This window comes from Nilaparvata lugens, chromosome 7 (assembly GCF_014356525.2).
Source record: "Nilaparvata lugens isolate BPH chromosome 7, ASM1435652v1, whole genome shotgun sequence".
Lineage (NCBI taxonomy): Eukaryota > Metazoa > Arthropoda > Insecta > Hemiptera > Delphacidae > Nilaparvata > Nilaparvata lugens.
The window spans coordinates 6,426,162-6,452,236 of record NC_052510.1 but is presented as its reverse complement, the minus strand read 5'-3'; the positions used below and the strand labels follow the sequence as shown (position 1 = coordinate 6,452,236).

General features: G+C 35.5%; 1 protein-coding gene across 8 annotated transcripts in view; it reads right to left on the bottom strand.

The window, feature by feature from the left end:
• The window catches only part of LOC111056320 (popeye domain-containing protein 3), a 129,246-nt gene that overhangs the window by 99,714 nt on the left and 3,457 nt on the right, over positions 1-26,075 (bottom strand). The gene's annotated exons all lie outside the window — the stretch shown is intronic.

The window sequence follows — 26,075 nt, the reverse complement described above, 5'->3', positions numbered from 1 at the left end:
AGGAGGTAGAGGACGAGGAGGAGGAGCAGGAGGTGGAGGAGGGACTTAATCCCGGAAGTAATCTGGTGCGGCAAAGTATTTTGCTGAGGAGTACCTACCACCTAGGGTTCATAGGTTGGTTGGGTTTGGTAGAGAGCTAGCAGGGTGCTAGGAATATGTGGATAGAATAGGGTTTGGAGGCGGTGGAATAGTGGAGAGTTGGAGAGGAGTGGAGGAAAAGAAGGAGTTGGAGGAAAGACAAGAAGAAGAAGGATAAGCAGAAAATACTAGACTGAGAAGGAATAGAGGAAGAAGAAGAAGAAGAAGAAGAAGCTGGGGTAGGAGATAGAAGAAGGAGAAGGAGTAGAGGAATAAAAGGAGAAGCAGTGGTAGAAGAGGGAGAAGGAGAATAAGAAGGAAGCATAGAAGATAGAAGGAGGAGTAGGTGTAGAGAAAGAGAAATATGAAGAAGAAAAAGAGGGAGAAGAAGAAGAAGAAGAAGAAGCAGTGCTAGAAGAGTAAGTAGAATGAGAAGAAGGTAAAGAATGAGATTGAGTAGAGGAAGAAGGAGAAGAAGATAAAGAATGAGATGGAGTAGAGGAAGAAGGAGAAGAAGATAAAGAGTGAGATGGAATAAAGGAAGAAGAAAAAGATAAAGAGTGAGATGGAATAAAGGAAGAAGAAGAAGAGTAGGAAGAAGGATAAGAAGATAGAGAATGAGATGGAGTAGAGGAAGAAGAAGAAGAAGAAGAATAAGAAGAGGGAGAAGAAGATAAAGATTGAGATGGAGTAGAGAAGGGAGAAGAAGAAGAAGAAGAAGAAGAAGAGAAGAAGAAGAATAAGAAGAGGGAGAAGAAGATAAAGATTGAGATGGAGTAGAGAAGGGAGAAGAAGAAGAAGAAGAAGAAGAAGAAGAAGAAGAAGAAGAAGAGAAGAAGAAGAAGAAGTAGGAAAAACAGAAGAAATAGAAGAAGAAGTAGAAGCAGTCTTAGAAGAGGAGGAAGAAGAAGGAGAAGAAGATAAAGAAAGAATGAGATGGAGTAGAGGAAGAAGAAGAAAAAGTAGATGCAGGAAAAGCAAAAGAATTAGAAGAAGAATGAGGAGACTGATAACAATAAAGTAAAAGACAAAAAGACAGATAGAGGAAAACTAGAAAAAGGAGAGGAAAACGTGGAGACGTTTCGGTAACATGAGGAGAGAAAGATGGTGAACAGATAGAATAATAGAATAGAAGAATGAGGGAATGGATGTAAGGAGCTGGAGTTTGAATATTAATAGGCCTATAAATAGTATAATATTGATGTATAGTATGGTTGAGGAAAATAACAAAGATTAATTCGATATGCTAAGAATACAGAGAACAAGGCGTGATAGCGACAAAGAAACAGTAGAAAACGAAGAGGAAGAAGAAGAAGAAAAAGAAGAAGATGGAGAAGAAGAAGAAGAAGAAGACGACGAAGCAGAGTAGAAGGAGAAGAAGAAGAAGGAGATGAAGACGAAGAAGAAAAAAGAGAGAAATGAAAAAAAAGGATGATTGATGATGAAACTGGAAGAACGGAAAAGAAAACAGGAAATCGTAGATGATCAGAAAAAAGAACTAGGAGGAAGATTGGGAGTTGAAAAAATGAGATAAACAAGAAAGGTAAGAACGGAGGATATAACGAATAGGTTAGAAAGTAAACAAAGGAAACACGGATAAAATAAGATGGAAATTTAAGATGACATGAGATTGAGGAGATGATTGCTCGGAAATTATTTTGTTTTTGAGTGGGTTGGATGTTGGAGAGATGAAGAGATGAAATTGGGGGAAAGGAGTAGAGTTTATGAATAGCAATAGGAGCAGGTAGAGAAGAGGTTGCGAATGATGTGGAGGAGGAAGAGAAGGAGGAAGGGGAGGAGGAAGAGTATGAAGAGGAGAAGGATGATGATGAAGAGGAGGAGGAGAAGGTAGAAAATGTGTAGGAGGTAGAGCGGCAAAGAGATGATGCAATATCGATGACCGAATCAATATTGAATGTTCCTGAATTTGCACTTCATAACAACAGCACTAAAGGGCCTACTAGAGAGTTTTCAACTACTCACTCTTTCTCTCTCATTCTCTCTCTCTCTTCAGGTCAACGTGTCACTCTCACTACATCTCCTCCACACTCTCTTTCACTCTTTCTCCTTTTCTCTCTCACACTCTCTCTCTTCAGATAAACTTGTCTCTCACTTCATCTCCTCCACACTCTCTTCCACTCTCTCACTTGATTCCACCCTTTTCTCTTTCACTCTTTCTCCTATTCTATCTCTCTCTTCAAGTAAACTTGTCTCTCACTTCATCTCCTCCACACTCTCTTCCACTCTCTCACTTGATTCCACCCTTTTCTCTCACCAAATCCCAACTTCCGACCCTTGAGTTTACAATAATTTCCAACCATTCCGTGAAACAATACTCGAACTCTCAATACCTCGTCAACAAAGGGTTCAAGTTGAGGGTTTCTGGAGAACTATTGGCATGTGATTCAGAGAAAATGGAATAATTCTCCCTGTTGTTTCAACCTACACGTTTTGGGAGGTTATATTTTGTACCGACCATTTACAGTGACGATACTGGTTACCATATAGATTGGCTATTCTATGTTACTATAGTGAGGTCCACGTTATAATGGCAGTGTTTGGTTAGCAATGGTATTGCTATCCTTGTCTTTCATTCAACAAAGCGGATAGCGCTATCTCTTTCTCGCTTTGCTCTGTTGCCAGGTTGTCTTTTAACAATGTAGAATTAATAATTAACAAAATATTTCATCCTAATCATGTAAATTCATTATCAAATTATTGAAAAATATAATTTATTGCTTAATAAAAAGTAATTGATTATTTTAAACAAGAATTAACAGTTGATATTACATCAATAAACCTGTATCTGCTACCGTCTATAGAAGGCATTGACTAGACAGAGGCTCGGCAACATTTTTCTCCTATCTTTCTCTACTGTCATTATATTACGTGGACCTCACTAAAGTGGTTTGAGAATTAAATTCAGTATTGTTGAAAATTTTTCAGCACCAGTATTTCGTTTTTTAGTGTTTCTCACCTATTTCGAAAATCATGAAATCTTATACAATATTAATAAGTTACTAACATCCTGCAAAGGTTCAAATAGCACTAATTCGGTTGAGCAAACAGCTGTTTTATTTTTGTTGTCTACATTGATTAGATTATGAGGCGAGTGAAGAGAGCCTGACCGATATTTCACTGAAATTCGACTGGTTCACAAGTTCATTTGAGTGCTTGGAAGGGTAACATAGGAAGGTTCTACGATCCCGGAAATTAGACTCCAAGAATCAATCTACATTTAACAGGAAAGATCAATGGCTTTTCACATTCCTTGCCCTATTACCATAGATAAGAAAAGTATTGAATTCTATTAAATCATTCACTATGAAGAGATACCAGACTTCGTGTATCTCCAGCGTTATTGTCCTGTCACCAGGTGTATTAGATCTTTGAATAGTATACTTGAGATGCGTGTGAACACTAGCGTCAGGTGATCAATTCCATAACGGCAAGGAAAGTTGTGTGAGTCCGCCACACCATATTTTTGTTGTTAGTGTTAGCATGATATTATCGCCTAGATTGTATTACTTAATTATTACTCGAGGTTCTTATCTCCCGATGACTGCGTGAGGATTGAATGATTAATAGATAACTGTTTTAAGTATCAAAATCACTTCCCGGTGATTCGGAACCCACTCAATCTGAGGAAAGTAATTATTAATTATTATCTATCATCTATCAATTATATTTATCCACAATTATATTATTATCATATTACATATTAATTATGATATAATTATTATTAGTAAGTGGAATTATCATTCTACTTACTAGCCTGTGAGCGGGTGTATCTGAGCTCATCATGCTGAGTGCCGGTTGCACAAAAGGCGGTTAAATTTCAACCGTGATTAATTCCACGAGAACAAATCAGAGAAGGCTCTGAAAGACGGTTTCTCCGATTGGTTCTCGTGAAATTAATCCCGGTTAAAATTTAACCGGCTTTCGTGCAACCGGGCCTGAGCACGATAAAAGGAGAAGGAAGATAATATAAAGGTGGAGAAAATGGAAGTAGGAAAGATGACTGGAGAGAAAAAGTTGAAAAGACGAGTTAGTGGAAAAAACTGAGTAAGTTGGAAAGGAAAAGAGAATAAGGGGTAGGAGATAGAAAGAATATATAAAATGGATAATATAATAGACTAGAGTGTGAGAGGGAGAAGAATAAACAAAAGGTGGTAGGAGAAGTACAGTTAGCAATTTTGTAAATTACTCGTTGTTTAATTTCAGTGAGCTGAGTTAATACGTTATTATGACTTTAATGATAATCATGGTATTCATCAATATTCATCAATCCATCAATGGGCCTTATTGCATTTTTTGAGAAATTTACTCTCTCTATTACATTCTGCTTTCATATCTATTTTATTTTCTCCATCTCCTCTATTCTTTCTTTCACAAATTCTGTGAAATTCTGTGAACTCCAAATTCTTTGAGAATCTGCGGTTCTTAGATTTCTACCGCTAAACAGGCATTTGACTAGTTCAAAATCGTACGATATCGAATATCACCATTTCCTCAAGATTAAGACTTAATATAAAGGGTGTCACAAGAAGATCACACCTCCCTTAATTACACGTAATATTCTTGAGACGTTTGTAAGAGTGTCATTTGATTACACATAGCATTATCCTTCAACAAGTCTGAGACAAGTGTAGGTGTGTGAGTGTGTGTTGTGCTCCAATTAAGCACAGCTTTTCAGCCGTTATTAATTAAGTCCTTTGGGTGAAACGAGAAGTTTTCCAGCCAGTAAAACGTGAAAATTTAATTGCTCTTGTTGAAACAACGGCTTACGTGTTCTAACCACGCGATAAGTGAAAATTCATTCGAATGCTATACGTTGTCTAATTGCAGGAAGAATTACGCTAGATATTATTGTTTGTACAGTCATTAATTGAAGTATCTGTACATGATATTATGATTGTGGGTTTACTACTTGTGAATTATGTTCATCTGCATAATTTCAAATGTTCGCAAAACAAGAGTATATCGAGCTTCAGATCTATTAGTGAATTAATTCTATTATTTTCTTCAAATGAATGCATTGAGGGATACTTTCTTTTATTTATGAAATAGAATTATAGTGGTACCCTTTTTATATAATAATAATAATAATATCGAGTGACCTGGCTGGCTCAGGTCTAGTGTCAGAGTCTTCAGGTCGCAACTGATCAATTTCAGGGCCACTGACATGACCTAACGACTGCTTTTTAGGCAGCCGGGACCGACGGCTTAACGTGTCCATCCGAAACATGGGAGTGGCCCGAGATAAATATCTTGCCCGGGCCGGAATTTGAAATTTTTATATTAATAAAATAATAGATTTTACAGGTTTTTTATACATTTTGAACAGTTTTTTTTAATAGTCTGAAGATGGTGTGAACACTGAAACTAGTTTTGTTATAATTTGTATTCTTATTTATATTATTTATTTATATCAGAGGGTAATTTTATTATATTTTATAAATAATTCTATCATGTTCATCTTTATTATTCATAACAAGCAGTTAACCCATACTCTGCAAGGGTTTAATTAATATATTGACCTACCGGAATCTTGGAGAATTTTGAATAGGTCTATATTCTTCAACACAAATAGACCACGCAATCATTAAATTGAAATATATAGTTTCAATGATTCATTGGATTTATTATGGGCCGGTTTCCGAGCTCGGGATCTATAAGTTCTGGACTTACAGAGTCCACGACTAAAATAAGCTCTTGGGTCTAAATTGACTTTCTGAGTCACGATTTTATCTTCTAAACTCCTGGGTTTATTAAGTTCTCGACTTATTTGATTCCAGGACTTTAAAGCAGTAAACATGAGGGAAATTCACAATATTTTGGTGTTGTATTGTTGGCATTATAGCAAAACGGAAACAGCTGATCGAAGCGGGATAATTCAAATGAGCATGCTCTCCAAACTATTTTGTAAAAATACGTTTCTATATCTTTTGTAGGCCTATTCAAAGCGAAACCTTTGAAAGGTGAATGAATAAAAATTTGATTTCACGTTATGCTATTATTGATCATTGATCCTAACCAGTGATTTTGGAATGAAAATTTCATCAGGCTAAAATGTATTTGTTTTGAAAAAAACTGGAATAATAATTTATTATTGTTATATTATTATTATTAATATGTTGAATATGACATTTAATAACATTCAATAATTAATTGATAACATTCAGATTGGAATATAAATTCCAAGCCAATCCTTGTATTATTGTTCTTGAACATTTTTAGGTTTAATATGTTGAATATGACATTTAATAACATTCAATAATTAATTAATAACATTCAGATTGAATATAAATTCCAAGCCAATCCTTGTATTATTGTTCTTGAACATTTTTAGGTTATGTCACAGTCGTCGTAAAATAAGGTTATGGTAGTTTTTTACGCATAATTCTGATACAATTCTATTCAAAAATGAGCTTGCAAGCTATAAATTATGAATTTAGATGGACTAGTCCAAATAATTTAGGTATTCCATGACATCTATTTGGCTTTTTATCTACTCCAAAACAATAACTGAATTGTGTTTGCTCAGTTAAGTCTAGAACATGAATTTAAACCCTATCCCAGTCGAGGGTTTAAAATCACGCTGTTTTAAGTCCTAGACGAGTCTTCAAGTCTTTCCGAGTCGAGGATTTTTGATAAATCCTCGACTCGGAAAGAGGCGCAAATCTAATTCAAGTCCTGGACTTAAAAGCCCTTCACTCAGAAAGCGAAATTATAAACTCCAGGGTCTAACGTGATCTCTAACCTCCAGAGTCCTGGACTACGTTAACGCTCTGACTCGGAAAGCTAATTTTCTGACTCCAGAGTTTAAAGCCAGTTAAAGTCTAGAACTTTGCTAAATCCCAAGCTCGGAAACCGGCCCTTGAGTGTCCTACAAGTAATAGAAAAACAATGTTTCAAGATAGAAACAAAATATGTGAACCACAACGATACTTTTTCATTTGTGACAACGATTGCAATATCTGACAATTCGATCGCTTCTAAAACACAGCACTTGTACAACAGATAAATGATAAATAACGCTATGCGAGCGCTTATCTCGAGATCTTTATGAAATCAAACTCAACCCACCGCATCCAACATTGTAAATACCCCTGAAGTGCAGTTTATTTCTCGTGTAGCCTCCCCGATTCTCGTGTGCTTTGTTCTCGTGTTTTTCAGTCGCCGTGTTTGTTTGTTTGTTTGTCTCAACGGGATTGGAAATGAACAGGCAATAAATCACTGTCTGCTTGCTGCAAGTTTGTGCCGAACTTCGGTCTGTTTTATTTCAAAGTTTGGCCTTGAACCTCCCACAATTAAAGGAAGATTGCGGCGAATTGGTTTCATATTAAACTGTCAGCGTAGGTTGAATCATAGAATAGAACAATCTGGAGAAGATCAGCGATATAGGACTAATATTTTCTGGGACTAAATAGGGCTAAAATAAAATAATTATATAAACATAATAGGACTAAATAAGTTTTATGTGGTTGAATGTAAGACATTCTCAGCACTGGTTGAATGAACTAGATTGTCAGTATTGGTTAAATGGAAAAACATTGATGTTATCTACAAAGAATGCTGACAGTTTAAAGTGAATCTCGCCACACCTTCTTCTTCTTCTTCTTCTACTTCTACCATTTCTAAAGTACAACTGCTTTGTGAATAATTGGGGCAATACTGCAGTAAAGGTTAGGGGGCGGGGAGGGTTGAAAGGAGGGTAGAACTATTCTCAACAAAGCTGTGTAATTACAGTAGGTTACCGTATTGTTCCAATTCAAATAGTTCTACTTGCTTTTTGCAGTGAGCACTCTAGTGATGACGTCACAAAAGGTAGGAGGGCGAATTTCTTTTTTCATTTAAGTGCCCTTTATAATTAGTTTTTTGAACGGTTGCTGATTGGAAGTTTTACCATCTAAATTCTATGAAATGGATTTTAATATAATCTATCATGTTTTTTCATCATTAACATTTTTTTCTGAACGGTTTCAAAATTGAAGTTTTAGGCTACCATCCAATAAATGAATTTTAATATCATTTTGGATTGATTTTTATATATAAAAATTGCAGTAATAGACCAATATTTTTTGTACACAGGACAGGAAAGTAATTTGGCAACATTCACAATTTAATAAAAAAAACACCAAGGAAGTTAAGTTTAGGTATAGGCCTAATTCTATATAATTGAATCGACAAAAATTTAACATACCTTCTGCTTCCAATTTAACACGAAATACAAAATGCAATTGGGTTGATTGAATAAAAGAACTAGAATGTAAGAGCTAGCAACTAGTCATTAGTTCTAGCTATTCTAAGGCTAAGCGCAAACCAGTTAGTCATCAATACTTTACATAGTTAGTTGCTTATGAAGACTTGTCTAATTGGAATTACTAATCAGTGTGAGTTGTGTCATAAGCAACAATGTGAAGTATTGTGACTAAACGTGTCTTTTCTTGACTAACTGGTGTGCGCCTAGCCTAATACAGCTGACTCGAATCCTAGCATTTGCTTGAGATTGTCTTAGAATTGGCAATTTCTAGCTTTAATCCAATCGACCTAATATAAGACATCACAATCTTTAACAACTGATAAAAATTTACGTAAACAAAGTGAAATACACAATACTATAGTGAGGTCCACGTTATAATGACAGTATTTGATAAACTTTGGTTTTGCTATCCTTGTCTATCATTCGACAAAGCCGGTGGTACTATCTTTTTCTAGGTCCACAACGATGCCAATTATGTTTTTGACAGTGTAGAAATATAATTAATTAATGCAGAGAATCGGCATCGCTATTCTTCTATCTTTATCCACTGCCATTATAACGTGGACCTCACTATAGACTCCTCAAACTAAATTTGGTTTAAGGCTAGGCGCACACCAGTTAGTCAAAACAAGACAAGACATGATCAGACACGTTTAGTCACAATACTTCACATTGTTGCTTATTGCGCAACTCACACTGATTAGTCATTGCAATTAGACATGTCTTCATAAGCAACTATGTGAAGTATTGTGACTGAACGTGTCTGATCATGTCTTGTCTTGTCTTGACTAACCGGTGTACGCCCAGCCTTAGTGCAGCAGAAATTATATTAGTGAGCAAGCGATGTGATTGGTAGATGAATAACAAAACAAGGTCAACGGACGTCTGTCATTGGCTTAGATAAGCCACTCCCACAGTGGGCGGTTCACAGCAATAGCGTGACTTCATACAGCTAACAGAGTTATGAAGAACCAATAAAACTATATTCTTTCATTTGTTACTTTGTAAATTTTGACCAGTTAATTATTAATGTTAATTACGGTTAGAATGATAATAGTGTAATAACCATATCTCAATAAATTTATGGTTGTTACAGGTTCGATCATTTCTACTCACTTTATGAATCATTTTTACTTTCCTTGCCCTATTACCATAGGTAAGGTAAGGAAAGTATTGCTTTCCGAGAAAATTAAGATACCCTAATTGTGTGTGTATATATATATATATATATATATATATATATATATATATATATATATGAGTGTATGTGCGTCTGTGTACACGATATCTCATCTCCCAATAAACGGAATGACTTGAAATTTGGAACTTAAGGTCCTTACAATATAAGGATCCGGCACGAACAATTTCGATCAAATGCAATTCAAGATGGCGGCTAAAATCGCGAAAATGTTGTCAAAAACAGGGTTTTTCGCGATTTTCTCAAAAACGGCTCCAACGATTTTGATCAAATTTATACCTAAAAAAGTCATTGATAAGCTCTATCAACTGCCACAAGTCCCATATCTATAATAATTCCAGGAGCTACGCCCCATCTATGCAAAGTTTGATTTCCAATTATCATGCTTCAGATACAATTTGAACAAAAAATTTCTAGTGGAAGAGATTGAGTATAAAAATCTCTATAATTAATATTCAGTAACATTTTCACCTAAAATTGAAAATAAGCTCGAAGTTCGAGAAAATGTAATTATCCAATTGGCAGCTGTTGATTCTATTAAATGATTCACTATGAAGAGATAGCAGACTTCGTTTGTCTGCAGCGCTATTGTCCTGTCACCAGCTGGCTCAGATCTTTGTTTATAAGTAGACTTGAGATGCGCGTGAACAATAGCATCAGGTGATCAATTTTCATAACGGCACACCAGATTTTTTTATTTTCTTTCATCTTTACTCATAATCTTTTCTCTCCATTGGTCCATTCATGAAAATAATATCATCATTAATAGAAACGGTTGTATTGTATTAAATTATTCATCCCCTCATCATCACCTACTCTTATAATCATATAAAATACTAGTGGAAAGTAGCCTTTGTGAATAAATAGATGTATTCAAATTTAGTGTATTGTATATTATTATGTTGGTTCGAGTTCAGTTTACGGGGGTTTACTATTTATAACATCCAGGTCTATAAATACAAGCCATGACACGATCACGTGATGCATTGCAAAATCCCCATTTTGTGGGGTTCTAATTCACCAATTTTCAAATTTATTTTTAGCTGTTATCATTGTAGATTGAACATAACATGATGTGCTATTAGTAATTGGAATTGTAAAAAAAAATCATTCGACAGAATTATAGTATTTAAGAAAATACGAGAAACTGAATTGGTGATTTTTAGATTTAATTGATAAGGAACTTTAAACTCTTTTTGAAGTTGGCCTCGCATTTTCTGTCTTGTCTCAATGCCTTATGAATCATAAAAAGGAAATAAAAAAAAGTAATTTTTTTATGAATCATAATCCATAGGTAACAAGACTAAGAACAATTTTTAATAATAAATAAATGAATCATTGAAATTTCATTATTAGAAAATTGAAAACCTGAAATTACATATTATCTGAAGTAGAATATTGTTTTTGAATGCATAATATATGATATTGTTACGAGCAAATTGAATCAGATTGTCTGAAGTAGAATATTGTTTTTGAATGCATAATATAAGTTAAGTAGATAGGAATAAAACGTCTCATTCAAACTCAGACAAAGAATGATTGTTTATTTAATCAACATCATAATCTTAGCTGACTCCATAGAGATAGTGAAAGACGTCAGCTGAGGCTTCCGTAACTTATATGATATTGTTACGAGCAAATTGAATCAGACTGGATTTTCAAATTACCGCCATAAAAATCGCACAAAATGGCCGCTCCATAAGGAACGCGGATGTATTGACCTGGTTATTATAGACCTTGATAATATTGTGTATAAATAATTCATGGTCTTTATATTGAAAATGCACAGGATAATCTATCAATTGAAGAAGAAAGATTTTTGTGCATTTTGTGAGTTTAATATTCATACAATATGGAAAAACAATAATTGGAGATTCGGGGAATCATAATAATACATTCATTATCATTGGTATTTGAATAAATGCAATACCTCATTCCTCTAAAAATGTCACAATATCCAATACCCCAAGTATTAATTTAATTGCCTCAAGTATCAGTTTTCCAATTCTGTTAAATATTTCAAATATCGCTAAATATTTCACAAAACTGTTAAGACGATGATTATCCACTGAAGCCAAAATCTTGTTAGCGACTCCGGGTACTCACTTATGAATAAAGTATCAAAAACTTGACTGATTTAACCCTAGACCTCAGCTTGGAGAACTGGAGTAAGGAGGCCTACGCTATGCATGCAACACGGGCCTACTGCATATGCTATCAACTTTATAAGCACGTTTACATAAGTTAAGACACTCCAGAGTATGGCAAAGCCCTTTCAGGAGTAAGCCCCAAGTAAGTGGGGACTTTACAAAGTGCACAACACCTCTAAGTGGAACAGCCTACTGGCTCTTCTGTCTCTTTTCCACCGTCTTCTCATTTTATCTTCCTTTTCCTTCTTTCTTCTCATTCTTTCCCATTTGTTCATCATCTTCCCTCACATTTCCATCTGTTATGAGCTCTTGTTCTTTTTTAATCTTTTATTTTTGGTTTCATGGTTTGCTTCTTAGTCTCAGCGCCGGTTGCATAAAAGCCGGTTGAATTTTAATCGTGAATAATTCCACAAGAACCAATCAGAGAAGCCGTCTCATCAAAAAAGCCTTCTCTGAATGGTTCTCGTGAAATTAATCACGGTTAAAATTTAACCGGCTTTTATGCAACCGGGCCTCAGGCTTTGTATTGTTCTTCTACTTCTCCATGTTCTTCATTATTACCATATTCTATTTTTTTCATCTCTCTTCCTTATTTCGATGTTCCTCAGTCTCAGTCTTTGAATTCTTCTCTTTCCTTCTTCATTTTCTCATAAATTTACTTCTAAGGCTCACCTCACACTGGCTCGACTAAAATCGTACGACTCCAGTCTCTCGACCTTACGACTGTCTTGCTCATTGTCGCTACCTCAGTTCCATGCTACTCCATTTTCTAACCTCACATTATTAAAATATGAGATCCAATTCGTCACTTCTGCGCATGTAACAAGTTTTATAATAATTATTATGAATATATATTCTGATCTAATTATTATTATTGTATTATCTAAAATGATAGAACATCACTTTCATAGAACATAACTTCACTTCCATTAAAACAAGCTCAAGTCGAGGCTCGACAACATGTCGTGAGGTCGCGGAGACTAGAATCGTCTGAGTGTCACCGTTTGAAAACACATGTTGCGTCGAGATGAGACTCGAGTCGCAGTCTCTTCTCGACTTGAGTCGCGTAAAGTGTGAGTTGAGCCTAAGTGTCAAAACCAAGCCCGCTATAAATTATGCCAGCCATAACTTCTCTTTCTGGTCTGTTGTTTTCTCTCTCGGTTCCATTTCCATTTCATTTATCCCTATTCGATCTTTTCTTCCACCTTCCAATTTTATCTTCATGATCCTTTTCTCATTTTTAGTATTCACTTTTCTCTATCTTTTTATCCATTTTGGCATCTATTATCAACTAGTATTAAGTTATATCATGTAATATAAAATAATTGTGATAGTTTTAATGAAATGAGGCTTCATTTGATATTAAGTATTGTTTATCTACAATCCATTATACAATTTTCGCCTTCCTTGCCCTCTTTTTTATTCACTTTGAACAAATTCACTTGAAAAATGTTGCAAGGAAAGACGAAGAGAAAGAAGATGTCGAATGAAGAGGAAGAAGAAGAAGAGAAGAAGAAGAAGAAAAATAGAAATTGAAAGCATGATCATGAGGAGATGGGGGCGAAGGAGAAATTAGAATAGCACAAAGTTTTAATCTGGTGTGGCGCACTCACACAACTTTCCTTGCCGTTATTAAAATTGATCACCTGACGCTAGTGTTCACGCGCATCACAAGTCTACTTATAAACAAAGATCTAAGCCAGCTGGTGACAGGATAATGACGCTGGAGACATACGAGGTCTGATATCTATTCATAATGAATGATTTAATAGAACCAACAGTTGCCAACAGTTTTCAATTGTATAATCACATTTTCTCGAATTTCGAGCTTAATTTAAATTTTAGGTGAAAATGTTACTCAACATTAATTGTAGAGATTTTTATGCTCAATCTTCTCCACTCGAATTTTCTTGTTCAAATTGTATCTGAAGCCTGATAATTGGGAATCTGAAATTCAACTTTGCATAGATGGGGCGGAGCTCCTGAAATTTTTACAGATATGGGACTTGTGACAATTGATAGAGCTTATTAATGACTATTTTAGGTATGAATTTGATCAAAATCGTTGGAGCCGTTTTCGAGAAAATCGCGAAAAACCCTGTTTTTGACAGCATTTTCGCCATTTTAGCCGCCATCTTAGATTGCATTTGATCAAAATTGTTTGTGTCGGATCCTTATATTGTAAGGACCTTAAGTTCCAAATTTCAAGTCATTCCGTTAATTGGGAGATGAGATATCGTGTACACAGACGCATTATACACTCATACACACACACACACACACACACACAACACACACACACACACACACACACACACACACACACACATACAGACCAATACCCAAAAACCACTTTTTCGGACTCAGGGGACCTTGAAACGTATAGAAATGTAGAAATTGGAGTACCTTAATTTTTTTCGGAAAGCAATACTTTCCTTACCTATGGTAATAGGGCAAGGAAAGTAATATGAGTAAAAATAGGAGAGAATGAAGAAGAAGAAGAAGAAGAAGAAGATGATGAATGATACGGTAATGCGGAATGATACAGTATCAAGGTGGTAATGCGGAATGATACAGTATCAAGGTGGCTTGTATCATGTTTGTTGCCAGCGCTGTATAGCGTCTCATTCCACAACTACATTAAGCTTTTCTCTACTTGATTTTTCCGTCGCTGTAACTTTGATCACTGCTTTTCATCAAATTTGGGGACGATTTTTGCAAATTTGATTATCAACAAACGTTTTTTGATGTGTGAAGAACTCACAAAATGAATTTTAATTCAGTTGGCATTGGATTTGTCACTGATAACTGAGTTTATAGGTGCTGCCTCTCGCCAGAGTCTTGTGGGAGCGTCTGTATAAGTTACTCCACATTATTACCAACTTTGATAAATACTTTATAAGAATAATCATATTTTTTGGAGAATCATCATGTTTAACCATGAATGATTCATAATCTTAAAGTAATTAAGTAATTGAATGAGTGAAGCGAATTCTATGTTTCAAGTTCAAGTCAATCGGCGTTTGTCTGTTTGTTTGTTTGTACCGCAGTTACAGTCGCAGTTATGGTCCGATTTGGATAAAATTTGGTATACAAGTACTTTGAATCAAGGCGCAGAAACTTATGTATTCAAAAATTTTCAATTCATCCCCGTTTCAAGATGGCGGCACTTTATTAGAAAATTTTACCCTAAAAATCAACCTAACTTTTCAATACTTTATCAGATCAGGTTCAAAATGGGCTCATTCTTCTCAGCCCTTCAGAGCGGTATCACATGTTGAAAATTTTCTAATTTTTGGAATTCGATTTTTTTTTACAAGTCCCAATTTAAGTTTCAATTTTTTTTATCTTTTCAACGGTGCTTCCGAGTTCAAAAGTGTAGAGGACCTTTATTCTTCAGCGCTCCAAGTTGGTCTTATTCCATATATCACATGTACAAATTTAAAAAAAATTATAATCCGATAATTCCCCCCCCATCCAAAAATCTTTAAGGTTTTTAATAAGGGCAGTCAATCAATCAATCAAAAGTTCCAAATTTCAAGTTTCAGATTTCTTATCTCTTTAGCCATGCATCCTAAGCTCAAAAGTGTTCCAAGGCGGTCTTATTTCATTTTTTATTTTATTTTATTCAATTCTTCACGTAAAAATCACAAAAGCAGAGCTAGGCTCTAGTGATGTGTGAAATGTCATTCAATTATTCAAAATGGGAAAAAGAAAGAGAAAAAAAACCATGAATGTGGATCACTGATAAACCCACTGTCATACCCCAACCCAAGGCAAACCAACTATTACATAAATAGAACACTAGCAGTGACCATACTATATTGGCAAATCATGTAAAGGCTATCTTCTCAAAAAAATTCCTCAACTTTATAGGGACACATACCTATGAGAATGGTTTTTAATTTTTTCTTAAATAAACCAGGAGTAGCACTTTCCTTGACTATCTGTGGTAGGACATTGTAAACCTTGATGCTCATGTAATAAGGGCCCTTCTCCAAGAGAGTCAGCCTTGGAGCTGACTTGATCTAATGAATTCATACATTACAACATGTTGAAAATTTTGAATTTTTCATAATTCAATCATCCCCCCCCACAAGATCCACATTTTAAGTTTCAGATTTTTTATCTCTTTAACCGTGCATCCTAGCTCAAAAATGTAAAGAACTTTTATTTGTCAGCGTCCTCCACCGATCCTATCGCATTTATATCATTATACTCTAAATCCAATTTGTATGTGTGTTTGTGTGTGAATAGGCGGGCGTGTGTCAATAGTGATTTTAGTGAGTGTAGCGAATTTCTACTGTTCTCTGAACTACTAGTTATAATCTTGTTGACGTTGAGAGGGTTCGATAAAAGGCCTCCTGGGGGAGGCTATTGGCACAGTATACATACATACAGTATGAAAACTCGGCTATAGTGAGGTCCACGTTATAATGGCAGTGTATGATTTGCAATGGTGTTGCTATCGTTCAACAAAGCAGATGCCGCTATCTCTTTCACGCATTGCGATGTTGCCACATCGTATATATCAACAATGTAGTAATTCAACTAATTGACAAAATATTTTATCTCAATAATGAAAATTTATCATTACATCTTTTAAAAAATATATTTTCTTGACAAATAAAATATGAATAACTATTTTCAACAATAATGAACAGTTAAATTGATGAGATATACCAGTATCAGCTGTTTGGGTGGCAAGGCTGAGATCTGGCAACCCTTTTCTCCTATCTTCCTACACAAACATTATAACGTGGACCTCACTATAGTACCCTGGCGCTAAAATCCGCCATCTTGTTGACCGAGCGAAGTGAGGTCTAAGATTCAAGTCGACGGTTTGGTATTTCTCTTAATGTTTGAATGTTTATATGTTGCGCATTTACGGCGAAACGCGGTAATAGATTTTCATGAAATTTGACAGGTATGTTCCTTTTTAAATTGCGCGTCGACGTATATACAAGGTTTTTGGAATTTTTTTATTTCAAGGATATATAAAAGGAAAAAGGAGCCTCCTTCATACGTCAATATTAGAGTAAAAATCAGACTATAGAATTATTCATCATAAATCAGCTGTCGAGTTGACTATAAATTGCATGCCATGACGCATGCAATTCAATATCTCAATGTAACTTGGTAAAAAATTAACAACTTTGTAGACTATAAATTGCATGCCTCATTGAATGCAATTTTTATGCACTATTAAATAGGATGCAAAGAACTTATAACAGCTCGTCTGGGCGCCTAGATGTCTTCTGGTTTTCTTGCGCTAAATTCCGGAAAGCGTTATATGATAATTAAATCTTGTGTAAGCATGATTTGATCAAATAAATATTTAGTGTTTCAGTGTGGATGTGTTTATGGTTTGGGACGTCTTTATAACTGCGCGAGGTCTACTGTTCACAGAACTACTAGTTATCATCTTTGAAAAATCTTCCTATAGTGAGGTCTACGTTATAATGGCAGTATTTGATCAATATTGGTGTTGCTATCCTTGTCTATCATTCGACAGAGCAGATAGCGCTATCCTTTCCTAGCTCCGTAACGTTGCCAGATCGTTTCCTACCATGTACAAAGAAATAAGATCGACAAAATATTATAATCTCAAAATTGATGATTAATTATCAAATCATTAACAATATTTTCTCTAGACGAAAAAATGGATTATTTTCACAAGAATGAACACAGTTAGGCCCGGTTGTACAAAAGCCTGTTGATCATAATTAAATGCCACGAGAACCAATCAGAGAAGGTTTTTCTGAGAAGAAGGCTTCTCTGATTGGTTCTCGTGGCATTTAATCAGGATTAAAAATTAACAACCGTTTTTACAACTGGGTGAAATTTACATCACTTATATACCGGTATCAGCTATCCTCCATAGAAGGCAGTGTCAAGGCAGAGAACCAGCTACGCTGTTCTTCTATCTTTCTCCTCTGCCATTATAACGTGGGTGAAGTCTAAACGCGGTAATAGATTTTCATGAAATTTGACAGGTATGTTCCTTTTTAAATTGCGCGTCGACGTATATACAAGGTTTTTGGAATTTTTTTATTTCAAGGATAATATAAAAGGAAAAGGAGCCTCCTTCATACGTCAATATTAGAGTAAAAATCAGACTATAGAATTATTCATCATAAATCAGCTGTCGAGTTGACTATAAATTGCATGCCATGACGCATGCAATTCAATATCTCAATGTAACTTGGTAATAAATTAACAGCTGTATAGACTATAAATTGCATGCCTCATTGAATGCAATTTTTATGCACTATTTGTTGAGTTTAAAGCCACTGATCAATTCCATCGGGTTTTTTTTTACATTCAGTAAAAAACCTGATCACAGAGATGAACCACAGAAAGGAAAGTCAGCTAGTATCCTGACACCATAATCCGCCATCTTGAAAGAAAGTGTAGCATTGTTTTAATTTCTAACAAGATGATGCAGTCATGTGTCGTGGTCTTGGTGCACTCAAATCTTGGTTAGATTGATACCTTCCATTTTGTGTGTATTCTGTGGCTGAACGGTTGCTCATGAGTCATAACTGACAGATGTTTCCCCCTGTTGATAGTTTGATTGATTGATTGATTGATTGATTGTTGATCATATTTTGTAAACAAAACTAGAACTTAACCTATTTCATTGTAATCAATTAAAATGGAAAACCATCAGGTGATTGGAGTAGTTTTAAATGCTTTTTAAAATATTTTAAATGTTATTGAATTTATGTAATCATGCATTTCACTGCTCCCAAATACATTATAATGGAGTCCATTATTTGTAAACAACCTCGTATTCAGCCATGTCTGTTTACGTTCAGCTACTCTATTTCCGTTCTTTTCCATCGGTGGGAAAGTACGATTAACTGATCAGTGAACGAACCGGATATGACGTATTTTTTTTCTTATCAGTTAGACCAAAGACCTTGAAGAGGTATAAACGCACAATACCTATGCCTTTCCAATGCTAGCTCTTACTTGAAATTAAAGGTTCCATTGAGGTATTTTAGCGCGAGATATTATATAATACATATTTTTTTTTGTAATATTATTGATCACAAAAATCTTCAAGATCTTTAGTATGTAATAATCTTCCAGGCTGTCCCCTTAATGGCCGATTTCAATTCAAAATAATCTAGCGCTGCATGTGAGTCTATGCATCGTTCAACGACAAAACAGTACTTCGTTCAGAGCCACGTTCACTCACCGATCTCATCGTTCACTCACCGATCAGTGGCTTTGAACTCAACCATTAAATAGGATGCAAAGAACTTATAACAGCTCGTCTGGGCGCCTAGATGTCTTCTGGTTTTCTCGCGCTAAATTCCGGAAAGCGTTATATGATAATTAAATCTTGTGTAAGCATGATCAGATCAAATAAATAGTTAGTGTATCAGTGTGGATGTGCTTATGGTTTGGTTCGTCGTTATAACTGCGCGAGGTCTACTGTTCACAGAACTACTAGTTAGGAAGCGCCACATTGTAATAGTATTTATGGGAGGTTCGGATCACTTTACTGATCCGGATCAATTGATATACCCAAGAATAGTACTGTAGACCACGTTGGGCTATACCTATCTATACAGGTGTCCAGCCAGCCTTTACCTTCAATATTGATTGGAGTGGGGGGAGGGGGTTGTTCGTTAATATTGCAGGGTTGACTTTCATTGCGCTGTCCCTCCGAAACCCAAACAGATAAAGTGGGTTTCCGTTTCTAACAGCTTCTTCTTATCCACCACTTTTACCTCTAGATTTACTTTCATTCAACGAACTTGGCTTTTCCAAGTTTCTCTTTGTCCATTTTGTATTTTTAGAATTCATGATTTTAACCCAGTTTTTAGTCTCACTTGCTCTAACAATAATTCACGATTTTTTCATTTTTACTCATCTTCTAATTCGTTTTATTCTCAATTATGTTTGTCTCCATCTCCTTATGCGACTAGTTTTAATTTCTTCTTTCCCATCTTCTTATTTTTTCTTCTTCTTCTTCTTCTTCTTATTCTCCTCCTTTCCACTGCTCCTCCTGCTTCTTCTAATTTATTTTCTTCTTCTTCATCTTCTCATTCTTCTTTTCCTCTTTTTATACTTGTCTTCTTCTTCTTCTTTTTATTTACTTCCATTTTTCCTTCTCAACCATTCTTACCATTTCTCTTCATCAGTTTTCTGCTGTCTCTTTTTCATTCTTCTCCCTATTTCTCTCCATTCCCTCTCTATTCCCTCTTGAATCTTATCATTTTTCTTCTTCTTCTTACTCTCCTTGTTATCCTACCCTCTTCTTTCCCAATCATCCCTTCATTTTTCCTCATTATTTTTTCACATTTTTTTTTCATTTTTACTCATCTTTTATTTCGTTTTATTTTCCATTATGTTTGTCTCCATCTCCTTATGCTACTAGTTTTATTTTCTTCTTTCCCATCTTCTTATTTTTTCCTTCTTCTTCTTCTTCTTCTCCTCCTTCCACTGCTTCTCCTGCTTCTTCTAATTTTTCTTCTTCTTCTCATTCTTCTTTTCCTCTTTTTATACATCTTCTTGTTGTTGTTCTTCTCTTCTTCCTCTCCTCCCCTTCCACTGCTTCTTCTGCTTCTTCTAATTTCTTTTCTTCTTCTTCTTCTTCATCTTCTTCTCATTCTTCTTCTCCTCTTTTTATACTTCTTCTTGTTCTTCTTCTTCATCTTCTTCTCATTCTTCTTTTCCTCTTTTAATACTTCTTCTTCTTCTTGTTCTTCCTCCTCCTTCTTCTTCTTCTCCCTCTCCTTTTTCCTCTCCTCTTCCATCCCTTCCCAATCTTCGTACATTACTATCATTCTTCCATCCTCCATCTCCACCAACTCTCCTTACCTCTAAATCGCCTATGCTACCACCCCCTATCCATCTATCCTTCTTCTCTTTTCCATTTCTTCAATCCTTCTCTTTTCAATTTCTTTAATCATTCTCTTTTCAATTTTTCTTCAAACCCTCTTCACTTTTTAAACCTTTTCTTTTTTCATTTTTCCTTATTTTTTCCCCTCATTTTTCCTTTTTTTCATCCAGGCGCAGCCCTAATCCTACCTTCCCAAAACACATTGTTTGTGAAAAAAGAACGAAAAGCATCAACCCCACCCACATTAACAGACCGAATCGAAGCCGTATTAAATAGCCAGACCAGAGTAGTGCTCCACTATAAAGCCAGTGCCGTTGTTTAGAGCTCTTGTAATCTGTTTAGGAATGGACATCGAGAAAAAAATAAACTTAGACCACTTCCTCGTATAGTGAGATCCACGTTACTAGTAGTTCTGTGAACAGTAGACCTCACGCAGTGTTCTCATCCACAAGTACCTGATTGAAACTATAGACCTTATGGAAATACAGCAATAGACTGGCTTCTCCACACATCTGTGTAATCACTTGTCAGCTGATCTATGATGAATAATTCTGTAGTCTGATTTTTACTCTAATATTGGCGTATGAAGGAGGCTCCTTTTTCCTTTTATATTATCCTTGAAAGGCAAAATTTCCAAAAACCTTGTATATAAGTCGACGCGCAATTAAAAAAGGGACATACCTGTCAAATTTCATGAAAATCTATTAACGCGTTTCGCCGTAAATGCACAACATATAAAAATTTAAACATTAAGAGAAATGCCAAACCGTCGACTTGAATCTTCGACCTCACTTCGCTCGTATTTGATTAACATTGGTGTTGCTATCCTTGTCTATCATCCTTGTATAAATCTTCCTATAGTGAGGTCTACGTTAGACCCTTTGCACCTGGGCCACCATGGAAGCGCTTCCATGGAAGCGCCACCATCAAAATTTGATAGCATCGCACACTACAGCCACCACCACGCAGCCACCGATTGACTCTTCACCCAGTTAACTAGTCAACTCATGATCAATTGAAGAATGGACGTGGAAGAAGCACGACTATTGGCATATTATGTTGAATATATAATGAATAATACTCAAGAAAAGTGCTCATTTTGTGTAAAAATTCATTTTCTTTTATTCTTCAATGAAAAGATTTACCGAGAATTTTTCTTCACATCCCGGTCTGCATATAATTTTGAAGACATGTCCCACATAGCTGGTCTACTTTCAACTTCAAGAATGATCCTTTCTGTATCAATTGTTCACTATTCATTACGACGACTTCAACAGACAACTGTATTGAATTTGATTTGAATTGGAACTGAACTGGATATGATTTTCTGGTGGCTCTAGTGTGCAATGACAGATAATACTCAATGGTATGACGTGGTGGCGCGACAGTCTGGTGGCGACACAAAATCGGCGGCTCGAGCCACCACATTCCTGGAAGCTCGGCTGGTGGCTGGTGGCTCTAGAGTGAGGTCCACGTTATAATGACAGTGGATAAAGATAGGAGAATAGCGATGCCGATTCTCTGCATTAATTAATTATATTTCTACACTGTCAAAAACATAATTGACATCGTTGTGGACCTAGAAAAGGATAGTACAACCGGCTTTGTCGGAAGATAGACAAGTATAGCAATTCCAAAGTTGAGCAAATACTGTCATTATAACGCGGACCTCACTATAGTGTGCAGTGACAGATAAAAGACAATGCTACCACGTGGTGGCGCTTCCGTGGAAGCGCTTCCATGGTGGCCTTATAATGGCAGTATTTGATAAACATTGGTGTTACTATCATTCGACAGAGCAGATAGCGCTATCCTTTTCTAGTTCCGTAACGTTGCCAGATCGTTTTCAACCATGTAGAAATATGATTAATTGACAAAATATTATAATCTCAACAATGAAGATTAATATTATCAAATCATTAACAATATTTTCTCTAGACAAATAAAATTGATTATTTAACAAGAATGATCACAGTTTGGTCCGGTTGCACAAAAGCATGTTGATCATAATTAAATGCCACGAGAACCAATCAGAGAAGGTTTTTCTGAGAAGAAGGCTTCTCTGATTGGTTCTCGTGGCATTTAATCAGGATTAAAAATTAACAACCGTTTTTTCAACTGGGTGAAAATATTACATCACATATATACCAGTATCAGCTATCCTCCATAGAAGGCAGTGTCAAGGCAGAGAATCGGCTACGCTGTTCTTCTATCTTCCTCCTCTGCCATTATAACGTGAGTGGAGTCTAAACTGGTTCAAAATTTTCACCTGTCTTCTTTGATCTTCGTCATTTTTGGTAGAGAGTTAGTGGGAAGGATATTTTTAATATTCTTTCCGAAGAATGGACATTGATATGTCCAAAGCTCCGCCAATCTATGTAGATGCATAACAATATAATTATCTATAGTTGTTATATTACAAATTGCTTTTTCATATCATATACAGTACAATAATTATTTTCTTAGTCTATATTATGTGAATTCATCTATAATTTTGCTGTATTGTAAGCTATTGTATATAAGTGTATAAGCCAGTATATATTGTAATCTACATAAATAAAGTACTCAATCAATCAATCAACTTATTCTGCTTTTTCTCCTACTATCGCTTCCACTTCTCACCCTCGTATTAATGATGTCTCTTCCCTCAAACGTTTTCCTTGCACCATTAATTATGATGCAACTATTTGTCAACCCGTGAAAGATTTTAACTAAGTTCCAGTATGAAGATTATGTGACCCCGACATGGGCTAGCAGGTAGCAACTCTTGTTCTCCTACAACTCACTGGCTCCAAATTCCTTTTCATTTGACATTGGTTGCTTTTTCGTGACTGGTTTGCATATTGCATGACTCTTCTCTCCACTTCCGCCCTCTCTCTCATCCTCACACATTCTCTCTCTTCTCACTATCACTCACTCACTCACACTCACTCTCTCTTTGTCTGTCTTCTTCACTGTTTCTCTTTCTTTCTCCTCACCACTGTTCTGAGCTCAGACCAACTTGTTTTGTTTGGAGTCGAAATAGTAGTAAAAGTATTCAGCAGCATTAGTTGGAATAAATATTCAGCGACTTGGTGACAACATGCCACTTGATTTGCTGACTTTGACACGTTAATTATTTTCGACCAAGTTGGCAATCGTGTTCGAAATTGAGTTGCTTGTCGTTCCGTTTGACAGTTACAAGGGTTTCTGTCGATTGTGGTTTCATAGATTATGGCACGATTTTGTTTGTTATGGACTTGAAAAGTTTGTTGGATGATTGGAATAATGAAGAATGTGGAGTGATTTTCGCAGTTTTTTTGTAGATTTGACAATAATTATGGTGGAATTATTAATCTGAAGGTGCGTACAAACTTATGCGCTACGATCACGCGCATTTTACTTTTCATTAGCTGATACTATTCTAATTATATCTGTATTTGTACAGGAACAGTAAAACACATATATAATAAGAATAGCATCAGCTGATGAAAAGTAGAAAGCGCGTGTTCGTGGCACATAAGTCTGTACGCAATTTAAGAAACATCCAATTATCAGCTACCACGCAAACAAAGCCCCAACCTTGGTAAATAAACAAAATAGCTTCCATAAAAGTCATCAAGAAGCCTCCAATGTAATTGTTCCGTATTATCTTTTGCTTCAATTAAACATATTTTGACCATGGTTTGATTCAGGGGTTTCTTACCAAAAACTGTTTCCATTATCAATTATAAATCACTATTATTGATAGTGAATCAGGAACTATTAATAATAATAATAAATCTAATAATAAATCTAACTAATAATAAATCATGAAGAACAATACTGATGGAACATCTCTATATATATAAAATGAATGTCTGTTTGTATGTTAGTTTGTTTGTTCCCTATAGACTCGAAAACTACTTGACAGAACGGCATGAAACTTTGGGAATATGTTGTGTGAATATTGGGGATGGTTAATTTCTGACCAGAAATTTTAATAGGGGAGGCTAATAATAATTATATATTAATCCATTTTACAGACCTATGTTTTCGAAATTGTCGGCCGAGCGGCTAACGTAGAACGGGAAGTTCATCATGATTCAAGAAAATGTTGTGATAATATGATTCAGCATCTGAACTTACCAGCTGTAATAAACACGTCACTCTGTGATAAAATTGTTTACTGGTATTAAAACGATAGTTTTAAGCACATGGAAAGTCCGTATTGCGATGTAAATGAAAATATATTGTCAGATAAATTTCATGATTCACCAAATAAAATTAAGTGTGACATGAGATACATTGACTTTTTGGCGGTACGAAGTTCGCCGGGTAAGCAGTTTCATATATATGTTACTTCTATTGTATGTCGCAATAATTGTGATTAATGTCAATTTTATTGTATGATGACGACTGTAAAACAAACTCAGTTATGTACCCACATGCAAAAAGCATAGTGAGCTTTTAGAAAATCTTGATTAGGTGGTTGATTTCTTGTCATATTTAAAGTGATATTTTTCATTACTTTGTTTTTATGAAGTAGCCTATGGAAATCATACTAGTTAGGACTAGGACTCATGTGTACTCTGAAAATGAATGTGCTGTGACAATTATTGTCAATTGAAGAGCTCGCTTGAATACTGCATACTTTGGAGTGATTCAGTTTCAATGCACTTGTATAAATTAGCACTCCACTTCAATTGCTATATACAACACATAGTAATTAGAGCGACTATACTACTGCTTCATTGGGTTCATCCTCCCCCTTTCGGAAGTCAAAACTCAAGTTTGTCAGTTTTGAACAGTAGATTATATAGTTATTCTTCAATCAGTAGCCTACATGGATTTTGATATTTCATAACATTTATTATTTAGCGTATGGCAGATACACAACAAATATATAGCTCATGAGTCTCATATGCCTACATATACACTGTATATTTCCAAATTCTTTGAGATGTTGTGTAGTTTTCGGTCAGGAGAACATAAGTTTGTCTGACGGCCATTATTTGCTAGTCCATTTAGCGTTACCCAATGTGTACTATGGAGGTACTATGTACCATGGAGGCTAACTAGCGTTACAAATAATTAAGTAAAATCATAAAATGAATTTTACTTAGCATGCGTTTCAACAAAGCATTCATAAACCATGCAAACTTGAACAGAAAAAAAACTGGATGTAAAAAACCGTGACTAAAAGTCTATAATAATTAATCATTAACTGAAACCACATCCATCTCTAGCTGGATGCCTCAGCCTAGGGAAAGTGGCAACGTCACATAAGTAGGTTCAGTCTACTGGTAAGTCCAACTTGAAAAAACAGTGAATAGAAACAGGAAATTCTTGAAGATAGTTTGAATTACATTGAGCTATGCATTGCATTTGCTACATCTGATGCATGCTGCATCTGAAGCACGGTGCCCACAGTAGTAGCTTTCACTAGCAGCCAAGGGATCGCGGAATTAGAAATGTCATGTACAATTGAGATCCAGAAATTTCCATCTCCACGTTCCCACAGAAACTAGTGGAAGCTACTATTGTTCCTGTATGCAGACTGCT